The sequence below is a fragment of the Petaurus breviceps genome, unplaced genomic scaffold, assembly GCF_028583685.1.
Source record: "Petaurus breviceps papuanus isolate PSGF00001 unplaced genomic scaffold, PetGlider_PUasm1.0 84, whole genome shotgun sequence".
NCBI lineage: Eukaryota > Metazoa > Chordata > Mammalia > Diprotodontia > Petauridae > Petaurus > Petaurus breviceps.
The window spans coordinates 6,284,928-6,305,388 of record NW_027186645.1 but is presented as its reverse complement, the minus strand read 5'-3'; the positions used below and the strand labels follow the sequence as shown (position 1 = coordinate 6,305,388).

Below are 20,461 nucleotides of genomic sequence, written 5' to 3'. Positions count from 1 at the left end.
GAGAAATGAGCATACAGATTTCATAAAAACCTGGAAAGACTTGTTCAAATTGATGCACAGTGAAATGAGCAGAACCAGGAAAAAAGGGGATAAGGGGGGGGGATGATAGAAAGGAGGGCAGATTGGGGGAAGAGTAAATAGAAGCACACACTTTTGAAAAGGAATAGGGTCAAATTAGAAAATAGAACAAGTGGGGGGAAGGGATAGGATGGAGGGCAATGTAGTCAGTCTTTCTAATATATCCACTATGGAAATGTTTTGTGTAGCTACACATGTACAACCTATTTTGAATTTCTTACCTTCCCAGTCAGGGTGGGTGATGAGGAAAGAAGGGAAAGAATATGGAATTCAAAGTTTTAAAATCAAATGTTAAAATATATTATTATCATTACTATATTTTTTTACATGCAACTGGAAAATAAGATATACAGGCACTGTGATATGAGAGATCTATCTTGCCCCACCAGAAAGTCAGAGGTGGAATGGGGGAGTATATAGGAGAAAGCAGATTGGGGGACAGGGTATTCAGTGGGGTTGCTGTTTTATGGTAGTGGGTAGGGAAAAGATAGGGAGAAAATCTGTGACTCAAAATCTTGTGGAAATGGCTCTTTCCCATCTCTCAAGATGGTGGACAAAAAGCCACCCAAGGAAAAGAAGGTCAAAAAGGAAAAAAAAATAAAGAGAACAAAAAGGAAGATGTAGCTGAAAAGGTCAAAAAGCCTCGAAAGCATTGCAGTCAGAACCCAGTCCTGGCCTGAAGGATTGGTAGATACTCCAGGTCTGCAATGTATTCCCAGAGAGCCATGTACAAGTGGAAATACACTGCCCCCAAAACCCAGATTGAAAGAAAGAAGAAAGAAAAAGTGCCTGCTACTATCTCAAAGCCTGTTGGAGGAACTCGAGTGGTAAAGATTCGCAAAATGCCTAGGTATTACCTACTGAGGATGTGCCTAGAAAGCTGCTAAGTCATGGCAAAAAGCCCTTTAGCCAGCATGTGAGGAGACTCTGAGCTAGCATCAAGCCAGGTACCATTCGGATCATGCTCACTGGCCACCACAGGGGCAAGAGAGTGGTTTTCCTGAAGCAACTGGCTAGTGGCTTGCTACTGCTGACTGCACCTCTGACCATCAACCATGTTCCTCTGAGAAGGACCCATCAGAAATTTGTTATTGCCACTTATACCCAGGTTAACCTTTCAGGTGTGAAAATTCCAAATCATCTTACTGATGCTTACTTCAAGAAGAAGAGCCGTAAACCTAGACACCAAGAAGGAGGTATTTTTGACACAGAAAAAGAGAAATACAAGATTACAGAGCAGCACAAGGCTGATCAGAAAACAGTAGACTCTCAGATCCTACCCCAAATCAAGAAAATTCCTCAGCTCCGAGGCTACCTGCGTTCTGTCTTCTCTTTCTCTAATGAAGTTTCTCCTCACAAACTAGTGTTTTAAATGCCTTGCAGAGAACATTCATTAAAATAATTGCAATAGCTTATATATATATATATATATATATCTTGTGGAAATGAATGTTGTGAACTTCAAGTAAACATAAAATTAAACAAAAATAAACTATTTTATTAAAATCTAGACCAATTTCCCATTCAGTACAGGAATACCTGTGTCCATATATGTCCACTGAAGAAAAGACCCTAATCACATGTTCTAACCTTCAGACCTTTTTTGCTCCCGATTTCTGAGCTAGCTCTGATGGTCTGTAGGTTTTCAGTTCTTCCAAAGTGCTATGCTCTAAGGAGAGATGTGATGACTGCTTTCCTGGCCTGTGTCCTCATCTTTACCCAGAAATTAACCTTGTTTCCCTGTAGACACCAGTCCTAGCAATACTCCTAGCATTGTCTGTAACCAGGTCCCCCAGTCTCCTACAGCTACAAATACTAGTGTTCTCCTCTGTCTTAGACCACTAATACTTGATCCCACCCTAGAACAATGGCCAGTGTCCCTGTAATAAGTGCTTTCACTCTTTTGGCCCTGGGACTGTGACCTACAAATATTCATGGACAATGCACCAGGGTCCTGAACACAGCAGCAGCAAATTATACCCTGCCATCTGTTCCAAATAGTTTTCCAAGCCACCTTCACCTTTCATGAATGTAGAGCACCAAAAACTACTGCTGCTGCTCCCAATCACTCCCAAGTACCTGCACTGCCCCTTCCAGGTCCCACCACCACCCTCCTCTGTCCTCTTAAATTGTCTTGGTCTGGAAAATTCTTTCCCCTGATATTTTATTGATTCTGCAGCTCCAGAATTTAATTTGAGGTGTTATGTTAGAGTCACTTAGAGGGGAATGTGGGAGAGCTCAGTGAGTTGTTCTCTACTCACCATCTTTGTTCCTCTTCATGTTATTATTTTTAAAGTAATAGTGGATGATAGGTGAGGCATGATCAATTTGACAGCATTAAGAGTGGGAAAGCAAACACATGACACATTCTCTCAGGTGGGCATAGATTGTAAGAGGGTTGAACAACTGTTAGAAGATTACAAGAGCATTTTTGCTAGCACTGATGCAAGACTCTGTTTCTTTGCCCATACTTGAAGCTGGGATCCAGTTCACAATCCTGGGTGGCAGTTGCAGGGTAGGAACACTAGCAAAGCAGGTCTTGTGGCCCCTCCTCATAGTTTCAGGGCAGAAAAGAGTACTCACAGACCAGAGCATAGGGTAGGTAAGTAGTAAACATCTCTCCTTAGATCATACCACATTGAAAGAACTGAAAACTTAAAATCCCTGGAAGTCTCACTGAAAATAACTGCACAAAAACTCTGAAGTTTTGGACAGTGAACAATTCAAAGCAAAGCTCTACCTTAACAAAGAGTAAAGTCAAGTAATAGGCTGGAAAAATGAAAAAAGAAACATCAAAAAACCCCTCTGACTATAGAAAATTACTGTGATGACAAGGAATATCAAAAAACATGCTCAGAAAAAGACAATAAAGTCAAAGCTCTAAGGAGGGAATAACATACACACTCAACTGGGTATCAACCTACAGGGAAGTAGGGGGGAATGGGATAAGAGGGAGAATAAGAGAAGGGAGGGCAGATTGGGGGAGAGGGTAGTTAGAAGCAAACACTTTTGAAAATGGACATGGTCAAAGGAGAAAATAGAATAAGTGGGGGGTGGGATAGGGTGGAGGGAAAGATAGTTAGTCTTTCACAATATAACTACTATGGAAATGTTTTGCATAACTACACATGTACAACCTATAATGAATTGCTTGTCTTCCCAGTGAGGGTAAGTGAGAAGGGAAGAAGGGAAAGAATCTGGAAATCAAAGTTCAAAAACAAATGTTAATTTTTTTAACATGCAACTGAGAAATAAGATATACAGGCACTGGAGTATAGAAATCTGTCTTGCCTGCTAGAAAGTTGGGGGGTGTGGGGGAGGATATAAGAGAAAACAGATTAGGGGAAGGGGTATTCAGTAGGCTCACTCTCTTTGGGTGGGGTGGGGGAGAAATGGGGAGAAAAATATAACTCAAAATCTTGTGAAAATAAATGTTGAAAACTAAAAATAAATAAATACATTTTAAAATAAAGTCAAAGCTCCTGCACACAAAATCTTGAAGAAAAATATGAATTAGTCTCAAATCATGTAAGACCTCATAAAGGATTTTGAAAATCAAGTAAGAAAACTGGAGGAAAAATTGGGAAGAGAAATGAGGGTGATGCAAGGAAATCATAAAAAAATGAGTCAACATATTTTTAAAAGAAACCCCCCCAAAATACTGAATAAAATAACACCTTAAAAACAGACTAGGTCAGAAGTGGCCAGGTAGCACAGTGAATAAGAGCATCAGCCCCAGTGTCGGGATGACCTGGGATAGAATCCAGTCTCAAACACTTAGCACCCACCCAGAAACACCTGGCCGTGTAACCTTGAGCAAGTTACTTAACCCCAATTGCTTAAAAAAAACAGAGTAGGTCAAATGGTAAAAGAAGTCCAAAAAGTCAATGAGGAGAAGAATACCTTAACACCGGGAATTGGTCAAATGGAAAAGGAGGTCCAAAAGCTCACTGAAGATAATCCATCCTTGAAAATTAGAATGGAACAAATGGAAGCTAATGACTTTATGAGAAATTGAGACAATAAAACAAAACAAAAGCATTGGAAAAAATAGGAGATATTGTAAAATATCTCATTGGAAAAACAAATGGCCTGAAAGTAGATCCATGAAAGATAATTTAAAAATTGTTTGGACTACTGGAAAGTCATAATTAAAAAAAATCAAAACAAAACCTAGACATGATCTTTCAAGAAATCAAGGAAAACTGCCTTGAGATTTCAGAACCAGAGCATAAAATACCAAAATGAAAACTTCCAGGATTATTATAGGTAACTTCCAGAGTTCCCAGGTCAAGGGGATAATACTGCAAGCAAACAGAGAGGAAAATTAAGTATGATGGAACTGCAGTCAGGATAAGCTTTTGCAGCTTCTGCATTAAAGGACTGGAGGATTTGGAATATGATATTCTGGAGGGTAAAGTAGCTAGGGTTACAACCAAAACTCACCAACCCACTGTAATGGTAATGTAATTTTGAATTTGAAGATTCCTTTGTGTTGGCAAAAATAGCAGGTACTTTGCATTTAGTAACTGATCAAGACTCTGATTGGGGGAACAGAAGGTATGAACTCCTGTCTCCTGTTAACTGACCTAACAGGAAGGGGTTGGCCTAAGGAAGTAGGTAATACTGTGTATATAAGAAAAACCCCAGAGAGGCATAGTCAGAATTTCCTTGAGACTGAGATCTGGCAGCAGATAAGATAAGAATGGAGAACTGAGTCCTGAGAAGTTGTGGTGGTGGTGGAACTTCTTCTGAACAGGATCCCAGGAGCCCAGAGCCAGGAGGACAGGAGGCCAGAGCCAGGAGCTGGAGCCAGGAGCCAGGAGCCCAGGTGACTGAAACATGACTGGGATGCTGAGACTTTGCAGTTTGGTTGAGCCTTGAATTCCTTGGAGCAGAAATGGTGAACTATCTGACATGGACCAGACCCTGTGAAGTTCAGTGTGGAGCAGGACCTGCCCAGAGAGCTGTCTGCCATTGAATCCAGGTGACAGTCTGGTGAATCCAAATAGAATCTAGGACCATGGAAGGGGATCCAGGGAATCTGAGAACAGGCCCCAAGTCAAGATGAAAAGAACTCTCCTTGGGTACTGAGTAATTATAGAATTATAGTTTATTAGTGACCTAAGGGACAGAGGGTTTTGTGTATGATACTTAGTAAGACTTTGCTGAATAAGTGACTGATTGTATCTTGAGTACTTTGACTATTGTTACTGATAAGTGACTGATTGAGTTAATCAAGACTTTTCCCCGTGAGTGAAAGACTTTGAGACTACTGTTAAGTGACTGATTGAGTTAATCAAGACTTTGCCCCAAGAGCTGAAGACTTTGACTGTGTACTTTGATACTACTGATAAGTGACTGATTGAGTTAACTTAAGAGTGACTATTTTATTTTGAGACTATATTGTGAATATTATATTGTGATTTTCTGTGATAAGTTGTAATATGGTGAATTCTGTATTTTGAATTATGCTATACCTTGATTTTCCATGTGTGTTTTGTTTTTGTTATGGAATAGAGTGATTACTATACTGAGTAATCAGAACCTTAAAAAAGCTGTTCACAGTAGCAGTTCTTCTGCAAAGCTTCTGTGTATGGCATTACACCCACTAAAACTGAGTATAATTCTTCAGGGTAAAAATATAACATTCAATTAGATAGAGGACTTTCAAGTATTCTTGAGAAAAAGATCAGAACTGAATAGAAATAGAATAATAGAAAATAGAAAGGGATGGCCAGGTGGCACAGTGAGTAAGACCACTGGCCCCTGAGTTGGAAGACCTGGGATTGGTTCCGGCCTCAGATACTTAATACCCACACAAAATAACTGGCCGTGTAACATTGAGCAAGTTACTTAACCCCAATTGCTTAAAAAAAAGAAAAATAGAAAAACAGAAAATGTTTATATCTGAATTTTAAAAATACAATTTTTAAAAATTTAGGCATGAAAATCCACTGAGGGTTTTTTTTTTTAATTTGCAAGGAGTATTTCAACACTGAGTATGTGGACTATATTCTTTAACAATAAATATTCTAATTTTTCTCTTGAACTATTTGCTATTTTAACAGTGGATTTTTAATTTTTTTTCTCATTCTAAACATCTAAGCATATTTTCAGTACATTTAGCAGATTAATAATTACATTTGTTGAATTTATTTTTAAATAGAATGGAATGGAATTTTCAATACTTCCTTATTTTATGGCCTAATAGAAAATTAATTCAATATACATTTCAAATTGTTTTTAAAGAAATCTTTCATAAATACAGATAGCTTCTAAGTATTCCATTTTTCAAAAATATGCAGGCTTAAAATATTATAGACTCATGTTATCTTCTGCTGTTTAGATGAGCAGCAAATAATGAACAATCCCTTAATTTGTTTCTTTTATATTAAAAAAATCTTATATTCATTCTTGCACATTTACGTGGCTTGTAACTGGAATCAAATAATTTATTCATTGTATTTAGGATGCTTATATTGGATGCTATTGAGACAGTTCTGCATAAGGCCTAATTAGTATAATTTTATTTCATATTGTGTCTTTAAACTTTCCTAACTGTATGAGAGAGGCCAAATCACTTGACCTCCATGTACCCCAGACTCCCTAATTCTAGGTCTTGCCTACTAACAATACTTTCATAAGAAGCAGTCTGTGTTACTGAAAGTAGTTTCTATATTGAATGTCCCCCCCATGACAAAATTGCATATCCTTCCTGTTTCACTATATAATATGAACTCCTCTACCACCACTGCTGAAGCTATTTGCCATTACAAAATCATGCAAATATGTCAATATATTTCTTGAATTTGGCCATATTCTCCCAGCTCTATGGAGTTTTTACTAACTTTAATATCCAGTGCTGACTTTAAGCCAATTAATTAAGTAGGAGAGGCATAAGGTTATGATGGAAAGAATGCTGGATTTGCTAAGAGCAGACCTCGTTTTGCATTCTTATTCTGCTACTTAATTCTTCTTTGAATTCTTTCTCTCTGAACATTGGTGTGCTCAATTGCTAAATGAAAACTTTAGACTAGATGAATTCTAAATTTCCTTCCTGGGACCATAGATTTATAAGTTACAGCACCCCAGGGTCCATCTAGCCCAGCACCACCATTTTACAAATAAGGAAACTGAGGCCCAGAAATTTAACTGATTTGCCCTCAAACATAGGTAATAGTCATCAGAAATATCATTTTAATACATGTCAAAGTTTAGAACCATGAGGTTACTTTAATTGTTTTTGTTTTATTATTTTTTCCCGTATAAGCCAAGGATCCTAGATCATGAATGTTTGTATTCTCAACAGCACATTCTGAGTCATTTCCTATTCCTTTGGACAAAATTTTAGAAGCTATAAAACACTTGTACAGTGGGTCAGGAATAAGCATATATTAGGACCAACTAGGTGGCATAGTGGATAAAGCATCTTACCTGGACTTAGGATGACTTAAGTTCAATTCTGACCTCAGACACTTACCAGCTATGTGATCCTTGACAAGTCACTTACCCTGCTGTCTTCATTTCCTCATCTATAAAATGAGCTAGAGAAAGAAATTGGCAAACCACTCCAATGTCTTCATCAAGAAAATCCCAGATGGAGGGATGAAAAGCCAGTCATTACTGAAGTATGACAATGCACAGCAAAGAGCTTTATGTTTCAGTGGGGTCTAGTAAAAAATTAATAACCAATTTTCTTTGAGTCCTGAATGGTGTCACTTTATTTCTCTGACCTGAAGTTATCTCTTCTGGGGTGGAATAACAGACTATAACTTGATACATTATGCCTTTTCAATACTATTTTTTCCTAGACATGTGACTACATAATAGCTTTATTGAAAAAGGAATTATGTTGAACTAAGGAATAAGATCAGAAGGAATTGTGTATTTAGCAGAGAGAATAAAGTACTGGGGCATGGGGGAAGAAGATGATACAGGTGGAGTTTTTGCTATGCTAGAAGAGTCCCCTAGAGTTTTATTTTGTCCATCAACAGGACTGCTACAAATAAGCAAATTTAGTAGTAGCTGACTTTTTCGGGATAATCAGATAATGGAAATAGAATAGTTATATATCTAAGATGAATCTTCTCTATTCTTATTCATAAGAGACCTTTTTGGGAGAAATTTAGTAGCAACTGACTTTTTCTGGGTCATAATGAGAGGAGGGTAGGCATATATTTAAGAAGAATCTGTTCTATCCTTATACACAAGAGAACTTTTTGGGACACATTTTAAAAAGAGTAGAGAAGCAATACCAGTGAAGGATGGGAGGAGAGGGGAGATGCAATAGCAGGAGAATTTAATCTGGTGCTGTTCCTCTTATTCCTTCACTGAGTGTCTTCATCATGGATATCTGTATTGGTCCAAGGTTATGACTCTGAAGTACCATGTCATAGGCCATGGGAAAAGACACATTAAAGTTGCCATCAAAATTGAGATAGTTATCAGTGTTAAAAGTGGTGACCATATCCTTTATTTCTATTTAAATTTTGTCAGTAAACATTCCTGAACGGTATCCAAGTCCAGAGAAGAACACAACATCAGACATACACAAAAGGAGGGAACAAGGGGTTATCTTCCAATGTACTCAAGAAACCCTGCATTGTTGGAAGAATAACTCTACAGTGTCTTACAAATCCCTACTTGTACTTTTGCCCAGGATCCTGTCACCTATTATTTATTCTTACAATTACATCTCTAATATGTATTATTCTACATTTGGGGAAAACACTTCAACAAACATTGCTTTGCTATTTTTTCTTTATCTTCTAACTCCCCAATAAACAGTTTTATTATTCTATCTCCTGTGATGTTTTCAACACCTCCTACTTTGATTTTAACAAGAAACTTCATAAACATGCTTACAGATCATTAATAAGCCTCTTAAGTTATTGGATAAAACACTATCCCCTGTAGCATCCCACTAGAACACCTCCTCCGAACCAGATGAATTTTCAGTTATCATTGTCTTTTGTTCATATTCGTTCAGTCAATTAAAAAATAATAGTGTCTTCTTAGCCACTACTGCTATCCTGTGAGTATTTTTTGAGTAAAATTTTGTGGGACAAATATTTTATGTTCTGAACACCCAGTATCAAAATTAATGGTGTGATTTGTTCAGAGTAAACTCATACTACTCATTCCTTGTATTTTACTTTCTTTACAGACCTTGCTCTGTGAATATCTTGTCAGTATTTTCCAAATTGGACTCATAATTGAAATGAAGGAAGAAAATTGGCTAGACTTTGGAGAATTGTACATTGCTTTTAATTTTCCTTTCCAAATCAAATTTTCTAGTCTTTCTGACCAAAGAATTATCATTTTTAAATGCAATGTTCTTTTGGTGATTCTCTATGGATGAAAGTCATGGTATGCTATTGACTCTGAAGAACTGAAGCTGAGTAGAACTCAAAAAAGAACAAAGGTTCATGTGCTGGGGGTAGAGAGATTGTGAGGAGGCTATGGTATAGTAACAATGAATTGATGAGCAAGACATGTCACATAAAAGATGTCATCAGGAAGATGGATGAGCAAGTTTCTCATGTAACAGGAATTATCTGCTTTCGTGACGTGGGTGATATCTTGACTTAGATGTGAATTGGATTTAAGTGAGGCAGAGCTGCACAATGCCATAAACCTCTCTGATTCAAATTCAATAAGAGTAAAGTTCAAACATTGATCACCCCCTCCCTTCTTTTCCTTTACTGTAATGGATCTTTTGCTCCTCTTCACGTGTTGTAATTTACCCTATTCTGCCTCATCCTTTCCTCTTCTCCCAGTACAGTCCAAAGCCAACTTTTACCCAAACCCACTGTCTATGTATACTCCTTCTACCTGCCTGAATAGATATACAGTTCTCAAGAGTTACAAAAATCATCTTCGTATGTAAGGATGCAAACAGTTTAATCTTATTGAATAACATGTTGTTATTGTATTTACCTTCCCTGTTTACCTTTTTATGCTTCTCTTGAGTCTTGTATATGAGGACAGAATTTTCTTTTGAGCTCTGTTCTTTTCATCAGGAAAGTTTGAAAGGCCCCTATTTCACTGAATTTTTTCCCCTGAAAGATTCTGCTCGGTTTTGCTGGGTAGTTGATCCTTGATTGCCATCCAAGCTGCTTTACCTTCTGGTATGTTATATTTCAAGTCCTCCAAACTTTTAGTGTAGAAACTGCTAAGTCCTCTATTATACTGTCTGTGGCTCCTTGATATTTGAATTATTTCTTTCTGGCTGCTTGCAGAATTTTCTCCTTGATCTGATAATTATGGAATTTGGCTACACTATTCTTTGGAGTTTTCGTTTTGGGATCTCTTTCAGGAGATGATTGATAAATTCTTTATATAATTATTTTACCCTCTGGTTCAAGGATATCAAGGGAGATTTCCTTGATATTTTTTTTCTTTTTTGGTCTTTTTCTTTTTTTTTTGAGGGGGAAAGGCAGGGCAATTGGGGTTAATTGACTTGCCCAAGATCACACAGCTAGTAAGAGTTAACTGTCTGAGGCTATATTTAAACTGAAGTCCTCCTGACTCCAGGGTCAGTGCTCTATTTACTCCATCACCTAACTTCCCCTCCTTGATAATTTCTTTTTTTTTTTTACATTTACATTTATTATTTTAAGTTTTCAACATTCATTTTCACAAGATTTTGAGTTAGAAATTTTTCTCTGTCTTTCCCCTACCCCACCCCCAAAATAGTTAGCCTAATGAAAACCCCTTCCCCCAATCTGTACTCTCTTATATCCTCCCCCCCCCCCCCCCCCCCCCCCCCCCCCCCGACTGGAGTTCATGCTGCTAACTGTTCAGTAAGGCAAGATGGTTTTCTATACTCCAGGGACTGTATAGGCCTATATATTTCCCAGTTGCAGGTAAAATAATGTTTTTAATATACATTTGTTTTTAAAACTTTGAGTTCCAGATTTTTTCTCTTCTTCCCTCCTCACCTACCCCCAATGGGAAGATAAGCAATTCATTATAGGTTGTACATGTGTAATTATGCAAAACATTTCCATGGGAGGTATAATGTGAAAAACTCTATTTCCTTCCATCCTATTCCACACCCCACTTATTATATTTTCTCCTTTGACCCTGTCCCTTTTCAAAAGTGTTTGCTTCTAACTACCCTCTCCCCCAATATGCCCTGCCTTCTACCATCCCCCCTCTTATCCCCTTCCCTCCTACTTTCCTGTAGGGTAAGATATCCAATTGAGTGTGTATGTTATTCCTTCCTTAAGCCAAATTTAATGAGAGCAAGGTTGTCCCATTCCCTTTCACCTTCCTGCTCTTCCCCTCCATTGTAACAGTTTTCTCTTGCTTCTTTTATATGAGATATTTTACCCTAATCTTTCTGTCCTTTTCTCCTTCTCCCAATATATTCCTCTCTCACCTCTTAATTTTATTTTGTAGATAACATCCCTTTATATTTGACTCTTTCTGTGCCCTCTGTCTATATATACATGTACATACATATGCACATCCTCACATATATTTCAATACAAACATATAGCCTTCTATACATACATATATATGCATGTGTATATGTATGTATGTATGTTTGCATGTATACATATATATTCCTTTCAATTGTCCTCATACTGAGAAAAGCCTTATGAGGCTTTTCAATTACTTTTTTTTACAATTACTTTTTTTAAATTTAATTTATTTATTTTTATATATTTTATATTATATTATTATATATTTATTAATTTAAAATTACAATTACTATTTTTCCATGTAGGAATGTAAATAGTTCACCTTTAATAAGTTCCTTATGATTTCTTTTCCCTATTTACCTTCTCATGCTTCTCTTGCTTCTTGTGTTTGAAAGTCAGATTTTCTGTTCAGCTTTAGTTTTTTTTATCAAGAAGGCTTGAAGATCCTCTATTTCATTGAATAGCCATATTTTCTCCTCAAGCATTATACTCAGTTTTTCTGGGTAGGTGATTCTTAGTTTTAGTCCTAGCTCCTTTGACCTCTGGAATACCATATTCCAAAGCATTGTTCAACCTTGGGAGACCTCCATTTTCTTATCTGTAAAATGAGACTAGAGGACTAGGTGGCCTCTGATGCATCTTCCAGCTCTAAATCCATAGCTAATCATCATATAACATCTACACTACCCTACATATAATAAAAGTCACTCTAATAGTCATGGGACTAATGGACAGATTGAATTGGGTGACACACCATTTATAGAGGAAGCTTGTAATAGAGTGGGGCAATTTAACCTGGGCTTTGTATAGTTAAAAAAAAGTATAACTATCTCACTATAAATTGTTTCCTTGGTAATTATTTATATCATATTTTGTGTATTTAAAAATATCATTCATAGATGGAGTCCATCATCTTTGTTCCCCTGCCTAAAGGGTCCATGACACAAAATAATTTTACAATCCCTATTAGCAGTTATGCATATTGTCTTGGAATCAGAAAGACTTACTGGGGGGCAGCCAGGTGGCTCAGTGAGTAAGAGCACCGGCCCCAGAGTCAGGATAACTTGGGATCGAGTCCAGGCTCAGATACTTAGCACCACACCCAGAAATAACTGGCTGTGTAACCTTGAGCAAGTTACTTAACCCAATGGTTTAAAAAAAATACTTACTGGGTTCAGATCCTTCCTTGGAACTATAATGTATATGTTTCTGAAAGCAAGTTTCTTAATCTTTGAGTTTATCAGGCAACTCTCTGAAGACTTAGTGGTGAAAGCAGTAATCAATCTGCTTTAAAGTAGAAAGTGTCTTCATTAGGGAATTTCCTAAAGGGATGAAACCCCAGGTTTGGATAAAAAGGGTTGGGGCTCTTTCAGGTATATGAATTACATACTGTCTTGTCACAGAGTAGAACCCTTAACTCCTGAGGAAATCATCTTTATGTATTGATACTATGGAAAAATTCCTTTCTGCATGGGATTCTTAGTATTAGCCTCACTGAACCTAAGCAGTCTGGTTTTCAGACAATAGGCTTGGAGGTTTTACAGGCTTATACTGGAAGCCTTTCAGACTTGATAAGATCTGCTTGAGCCTACATCCCCTTTGGCAAAGATTTCAAGAGCTCCTCATTACCTCTGTGCCACCATGAGGAAGAATCAAAGTAGATTATTATGTGAAACATTAATCAATAGCCAAGCCAATACAGTATATCTCCCAATTCCCTTTTTAACCTGCCCAAGCCTGGAATGCTATCCCTCCTTATCTCTTCCTCCTGGCTTTACATACATATTTATTTATATTCTGCTTGTTGTTCTTGTTCAGACATGGCTAATTCTTCATGAATCCCTGGATCATAACACATCAGGTCATTTCATCCTCCATTTCCTGAAGTCTATCTATACTCTTGCTTATTGGGGGGGTGGAGCCAAGATGGGAGAACAGAATCATGAAATGTTCTAAGTTCCTCCATGAATCCCATCACTAACCTTTAAAAAGTGAATCTAAATGGATTTTAGAAGGACGGAATCCAATGGGAGATGGAGCATATTCAGAATCCAGCACAGAAAAGTGCCCACCTAGGTCTGAGCAGGGGGAGCATGGAGCACATGGGGGCTACATAAGTGTGGACTGGAGAGCAGACTACAGGGAATTAGAAGGAGCCCCAGCCAGCAGACTCACCCACACCAAGGGTGATTCACAGGCATCTCACAACAAGAAAGGAGGATCAGCTGGAGTGGGATAAGAGAAAGCATAGGTCCAGCAGCAAAGACAGCAGCTTCTCCTGGGGCTGTCAGCCCACAGCCTGGAAGTTTAAAAATCATCTACCTGAATTTCCAGAAGCCAAGATAGCAAAGTAAACCCTAGATGCTCCAATTCCCCCTCCAAAACCCAGAAAATCTAGAGATAAATGCCCCTCCCAGAGTAAAATCCTGAAATAATGGAAATAGCCTCAGGCATAGCAGTCACTGAGAAAGGGTATAACTGAGGCTGTAAGGAGTCTGAAGTGAAGGGTGTGAGAGGCCCCAACAAGCCCCACCTCAGCTGACCAGCAAAAGCTCCCAAACCCAGGGTCATGGATCCAGCAATTACTAACAACACATGCCTAGGTGGACCTTAGAACCACCAGGGGAATCAAAACACACCAACTCTGCAGGCTGCCAGCAGCTGAGCCTGCCTGAGTTGTAGCCTAGGGGCATAGAGGCAGAAATCAGAAGTGTCCAAACCACCCCTCCCCCACAGATTACTCTGTGAGCCTCAGGGTAACTCAGGGGAAACATTGAGAATACAGGCCCTGGCCTCAGTCTAGACACCCAGAGGCTATAGCATACAAAGTCAACAAGTAAGCCCTTAGCTCACAGTATGAGAAATCAGGAAATAGGAAATCATAATGGGAAAGAAGGAAGCTGAGAAGGGAAAAGCAAGAAAGTTGTTCCCAGCTTATTACAGTGAGCAAGAGCAACCAAATACAGAGGACAACATGGACTCTGTATTCACACCTGAGTCCAGAGAAGGAAATATAAACTGGTCTCAATCCCAAAAAGCATACTTGGAGGAGGTCAAGAAAGATTTTAAAAGCAAAATTAGAGAGGTAGAAGATACATTTAAATCTACAGTGACAAAATTGGAAAAAAAAAATTTCACTGAAGAAAACAAATGCTTAAAAAGTAAAACTTTGAACTGGGATGGGAGGTTCAAAATCTAACTTGGAGAAAATACCTCCCTAAAAAAGGAGCTTCAAAATTATTTTCAAAGAAAATAATTCACTAAAAATTAAAATCAGTCAAATTGAAGCTCAGGACTTTATGATGCATCAAGAGTCAGTCAAGCAAAATGTGAAGATTGAAAAATTAGAAGAAAGTATAAAATATCTCACTGGAAAAACAACTGACCTGGAGAACAGATCCAGGAGAAATAACCTAAGAATCATTGTTCTACCAGAAAGCCATGATGAAAAAAGCAGTATGGTCAACATCCTCTAAGAGACTGTCAAATAAAACTGTACTGAAGTCTGAGAATCCAAGGGTAAAATAGTTATTGAAAGAATTCACTGGTCTTGGGGTGGCCAGGTAGCACAGCGAGTAAGAGCATAGGCCCCAGAGTTGGGATGACCTAGGGATCAAATCCAGGCTCAGACACTTAGCACCCACACAGAGACACCTGGCTGTATAACCTTGATCAAGTTACTTAACCCCAATTGCTTAGGGGCGGCCAGGTGGCTCAGCGAGTAAGAGCACCGGCCCCAGTGTGGGGATGACCTGCGCACTGAATCTGGACTCAAATACTTAGCACCACACCCAGAAATAACTGGCCATGTAACCTTGAGCAAGTTACTTAATCCCAATTGCTTTAAAAAAAAAGTATTCACTTGTCTCTTCCTGAAAGAGATCCCAAATTGAACACCCCAGAAATATAGTAGTCAAATTCCAGAATTACAAGGTCAAGGAGCAAGTACTGCAAACAGCTAAAAAGAAACAATTCAAATATGGAAATACAGTCAGGATTACACAGGAACTAGCAGCTTCTACATTAAAAGATAGGGGATTGGAATTTGATATTTCATAAGGCAAAAGAGCTAGGACTGCAACCAAGGATCAACTATCTTACAAAATAATCTTTAAGGCAAGGAGGTGATTATTTAATGAAATAAGGGACTTCTAGACTTTCCTGATGAAAAAGCCAGAGTTCAATGGAAAATTTGATCTCCAATTACAAGACTCAAGATATACATAAAAAGGTATAAAAAGAAATTACACACTCACACACACGCATGCAAACACACATGCACACATGCATATAACTTGGAATCAACAAGAGCAAACAGTTTATATCCCTATATGAGAAGCTGATACCTGTCAATACTGAAATTTATATGATTGTTATGACCTTTAAGAGTGATATAAATAGAGGGGGTGGGTATAAATGAACTAATCTGATGATAAAAAAAACTTAATAAGAGTTTCAGGGGGACTGTAATAGGAGAAAATGAAAGGATGAAGCAGAAAAGGGAAAATTATGCCACATGAAAAGGCATAAAGGCATACTATAGTAGAGGGGAAGGAGGGAGGGAAATGAACATCATGTGAAATTTATTCTCAATGGTTATGGTTCAAAGAGGGATCAACATAATCAGTTAAGTTTAAAATGTGAAAAAACACAAAAACTCATTGTAATAGAGGGAAAGGAGCACTGTATGAAATTTACTCTCATTGGTTTGGGGCCAAAGAGAGAATAACATACTCCATTAAGTATATAAATCCATTGTGCCCTATAGGCAGTAGGAGTGGTAAGGGAGTGATAAGAAGGGGGGTGGTGGTTAGAAGGAAGGGAAATAGTAGTAAGGGAAATGGTAGCTAAAGGGCCAGGACTAAAGAGAGGGAATACTGAGAGAGGTGATATTCAAAAGAAAAACTTTTAAGGAGGGGAAGGGAGAAGGAAGAAACAAAAACATAAACAGGAGAGGGAGTAGGATGGATTGAAAGACACAGATAATAAACGTGAATGTGAATGGGATAAACACTCCCATAAAATAGAAGCAGATAGCAGAACAGAATAAAAGACATAATCCAACAATATGCCCTCTACAAGAAACACATTTGAAACAAGGGGATACAGCCAGGGTAAAGGTAAAAGGCTGGAGTAGAATATATTATGCTTCAGCTAAAGTAAAAAAAGCAGAAGTAGCAATCCATATCTCAGATAAATCAAAAGCAAAAATAGATCTAATTAAAAGAGATAAGGAAGGAAGCTATATCCTGCTAAAAGGCAGCATCAAGAATGAAGTAATATCATTAATTAACATATATGCACCAAGTGGTATAGAATCCAAATTCCTAGAGGAGAAATTAAGATAATTAGAGGAAGAAATAGATTGTGAAACAACACTACTGGGGGACCTCAATCTCCCCTCTCTGAAACTGATAAACCTAACTTCAAAATAAATAAGAAAGAAGTTAAGGAGGCGAATAGAATTTTAGAGGAGCTAGGTATAGTAGATCTCTGGAGAAAAGCAAATGGGGATTAAAAGAAATATACCTTCTTCTCAGCAGTACATACCACATACACAAAAATCAACCGTATACTAGGACATAAAAAAAACTCTCAATTCAGTGAAGAGAAACAGAAATATTTAATGCATCATCCTCAGATCATGATGCAAGAAAAATCATATGTAATAAAGGGCCAGAGAAAGATAGACTAAAAACTAATTGGAAATTAAACAATTTAATCCTAAAGAATGAGTGGGTCAAACAAGAAATTTTAGAAACAATCAGTAATTTCATTCAAGAGAATGACAATGATGAGACAACATACCAAAACTTGTGGGATGCAGCAAAGGCAGTTCTTAGGAGAAGTTTTATATCCTTGAGTGACATACATGAATAGATTAGAGAAAATGGAGGTCAATGAATTGGGCATGCAATTGAAAAAGCTAGAAAAAGAACAAATTGAAATTCCCCAATTAAATACAAAATTAGAAATAATGAAAATCAAAAGAGAGATTAATAAAATTGATACTAAGAAAACCATTGAATTAATAAATAAAACTAAGAGCTCATTTTATGAAAAAAGAATAAAATTGATAGACCCTTAGTCAATATGATAAAAAAAGAAAGAAGAAAACCAAATTATGAGTATCCAAAATGAAAAGGATGAATCTACCTCCAATGAAGAGGAAATTAAAACAATAATTGGGAATTATTTTTGCCAAATTCTATGCACATTAATTTGACAATCTTAGTGAAATGGATGCATATTTATAAAAATATAAATTGCCCAGATTAACTGAAGAGGAAGAAAATTACTCAAATAACCCCATCTCAGAAAAACAAATTGAACAAACCATCAACTAAATCCCTAGGAAAAATTCTCCAGGGCCAGATGGATTAACCAGCAATTTCTATCAAACATTTAAAGAACAATTGATTTCAATCCTCTACAAACTATTTAGGAAAATTAGTGAAGGAGTCCTACAAAAAAAAATTCTTTTATGACACAGATAAGGTACTGATACCTAAATCAGGAAGAGATAAAATAGAGAAGGAAAATTTTAGACCAATTTCCCTCATGAATATAGATGCAAAAATTTTAAATAAAATATTAGCAAAAATACTACAGCAACTTATCACAAGAATAATACACTTTGATCAGGTAGGATTTATTCCAGAAATGCAAGAATGGTTTAATATTAAGAAAACCATCAGTATAATTGATCATATCAACAATAAAACTAGCAGAAACCATATGATTATCTCAATAGATGCAGAAAAAGCTTTTGACAAAATAAAACATCTATTCCTATTAGAAACACTAGACCGTAAAAGAATAAATGGAGTCTTCCTTAAAATAATAGGTAGCATCTAATTAAAGCCATCAGCTAGTGTTATATGTAATGGGGATAAGCTAGAAGCCTTTACAATAAGATAAGGAGTGAAACAAGGATATCCACTATCACCTCTCTTATTCAATTGGGTACTAGAAATATTATCCGTAGCAATTAGAGCAGAAAAAGAAGTCAAAGGAATCAAATTAGGCAAAGAAGAGGCTAAGCTATCTCACACTGCAGACTATATGATGATATACTTAGAAAATCCTAGAGAATCAAGTAAAAAACTACTTGAAACAATAAATAAATTTGGCAAAGTTGCAGGATATAAAATAAACCTAAATCAATCCTTGGCAATCCTATATATTTCTAATGAAATCCAACAGCAAGACATAGAAAGAGAAATCCCATTTAAAGTTACTGTAGACGTTATAAAATATTTGGGAATCTACCTGCCAAAACAAACTCAGGACCTATATGAACCCAACTGCAAAATCCTTTTCACACAAATAAAGTATGATCTAATGAATTGGAAAAACATCAATTGCTTGTGGCCGGGTCAAGGTAATATAATAAAAATGACAATTTTACCTAAATTAAATTACACATTGAGTGCCACACCAATCAATCTATCAAAAAAAATTACTTTATAGAGCTAGAAAAAAATAGTAACAAAATTCATTTGGAAGAACATAAGTTCCAGAATATCAAGGGAATTAATGAAAAGAAATGCTAGGGAAAGTGGTCTAGCCATACCAGATTTTAATCTGTACTGTAAAGCAGCACTCATCAAAACTGCTTGGTACTGGCTGAGGAAGAGAATAGTGGATCAATGGAATAAATTGGGTACACAAGATTCTGCAGTCAATGACTATAGTGATCTACTCTTTGATAAACTCAAAGACCCCAGTTTGGGGCATAAAAAATCACTATTTGACAAAAACTGCTAAGAAAACTGGAATATAGTATGGCAGAAACTGAGCATAGACCCTTATCTAACACAGTGTCTGAAAATCAAGTCTATATGGGTGCGTGATCTAGGTATAAGGTATGATACTGTAACAATCTGGGAAAGCAAAGAATAGTTTACCTTTAAGATTTATGGAGGGGTGGTGGCTTTATGACCAAACAAGAATCAGAAAGCATTATAAAATACAAAATGGATAATTTTCCTTACATTAAATTGAAAAGTTTCTTTACAAATAAAGCCAGTGTAACGAAGATGAAGAGGGAAGTGGAAAATTGGGAAAGAATTTTTGCAACCAATGTCTCTGATAAAGGCCTCATTTCTAAAATATACAGAGAATTGAGTCAAATCTATAAAAATACAAGTCATTCCTCAACTGAAAAATGGTCAAAGGAGATGAACAGGCAGTTTTCAAAGGAGGAAAATAAAGATATCCATAAGCATATGATAAATGCTCTAAATCACTATTGATTAGAGAAATGCAAATCAAAACAACTCTGAGGTACCACATTTTACCAGTCAAATTGGCTAAGATGACAAATACTGGAAAGGAAATGGAAAAATTGGAATACTGCTGCATTGTTCGTGGAGTTGTGAACTGATTCAACCATTTTGAAGAGCAATCTGGAATTATGCTCAAAGGGCTATAAATAATTTCATACTCTTTGACCCAGCCATAGCACTTCTACTGTTTTATCCCAAAGAGATCATAGATATGGGAGGAAGACACATATGTATAAAAATATTTATAGCAGCTCTTTTTGTGGTGGCAAAGAATTGAAAATTAAAGGCATGCCCATAAATTGGGGAAGGGCTAAACAAGTTGTGGTCTATGAATGTAATGGATACTATTGTGCTATAAGAAATGAGAAACAAATGGACTTCATATTTACTTGGAGAGGCTTATGTGAACTGATGCTGAGTGAGAAGAGCAGAATCAGGAGAAATCTGTACACAATTACAGACACAACGTATGTGTGATGACCAACTTTGATAGACTGGACTCTTCTCAGCAATGAAGGCTTATAAGGCAACTACAAAAGACTCATGATGGAGAGAGATGTACACATTCAGAGAAATAACTTGAAAGAACAGAGTTTGAATGCAGATTGAAGCAAAAACTACCTGCTCTCTTTCTTTTTCTTGTTTGGTTTTGTTTCC

General features: G+C 37.0%; 1 pseudogene; it reads left to right on the top strand.

Annotated features, from left to right (window-relative positions):
• The first annotated feature begins 650 nt into the window (after positions 1 to 650).
• LOC138176195 (large ribosomal subunit protein eL6-like) lies at positions 651 to 1,453 on the top strand (annotated as a pseudogene).
• Positions 1,454 to 20,461: the final 19,008 nt, after the last annotated feature.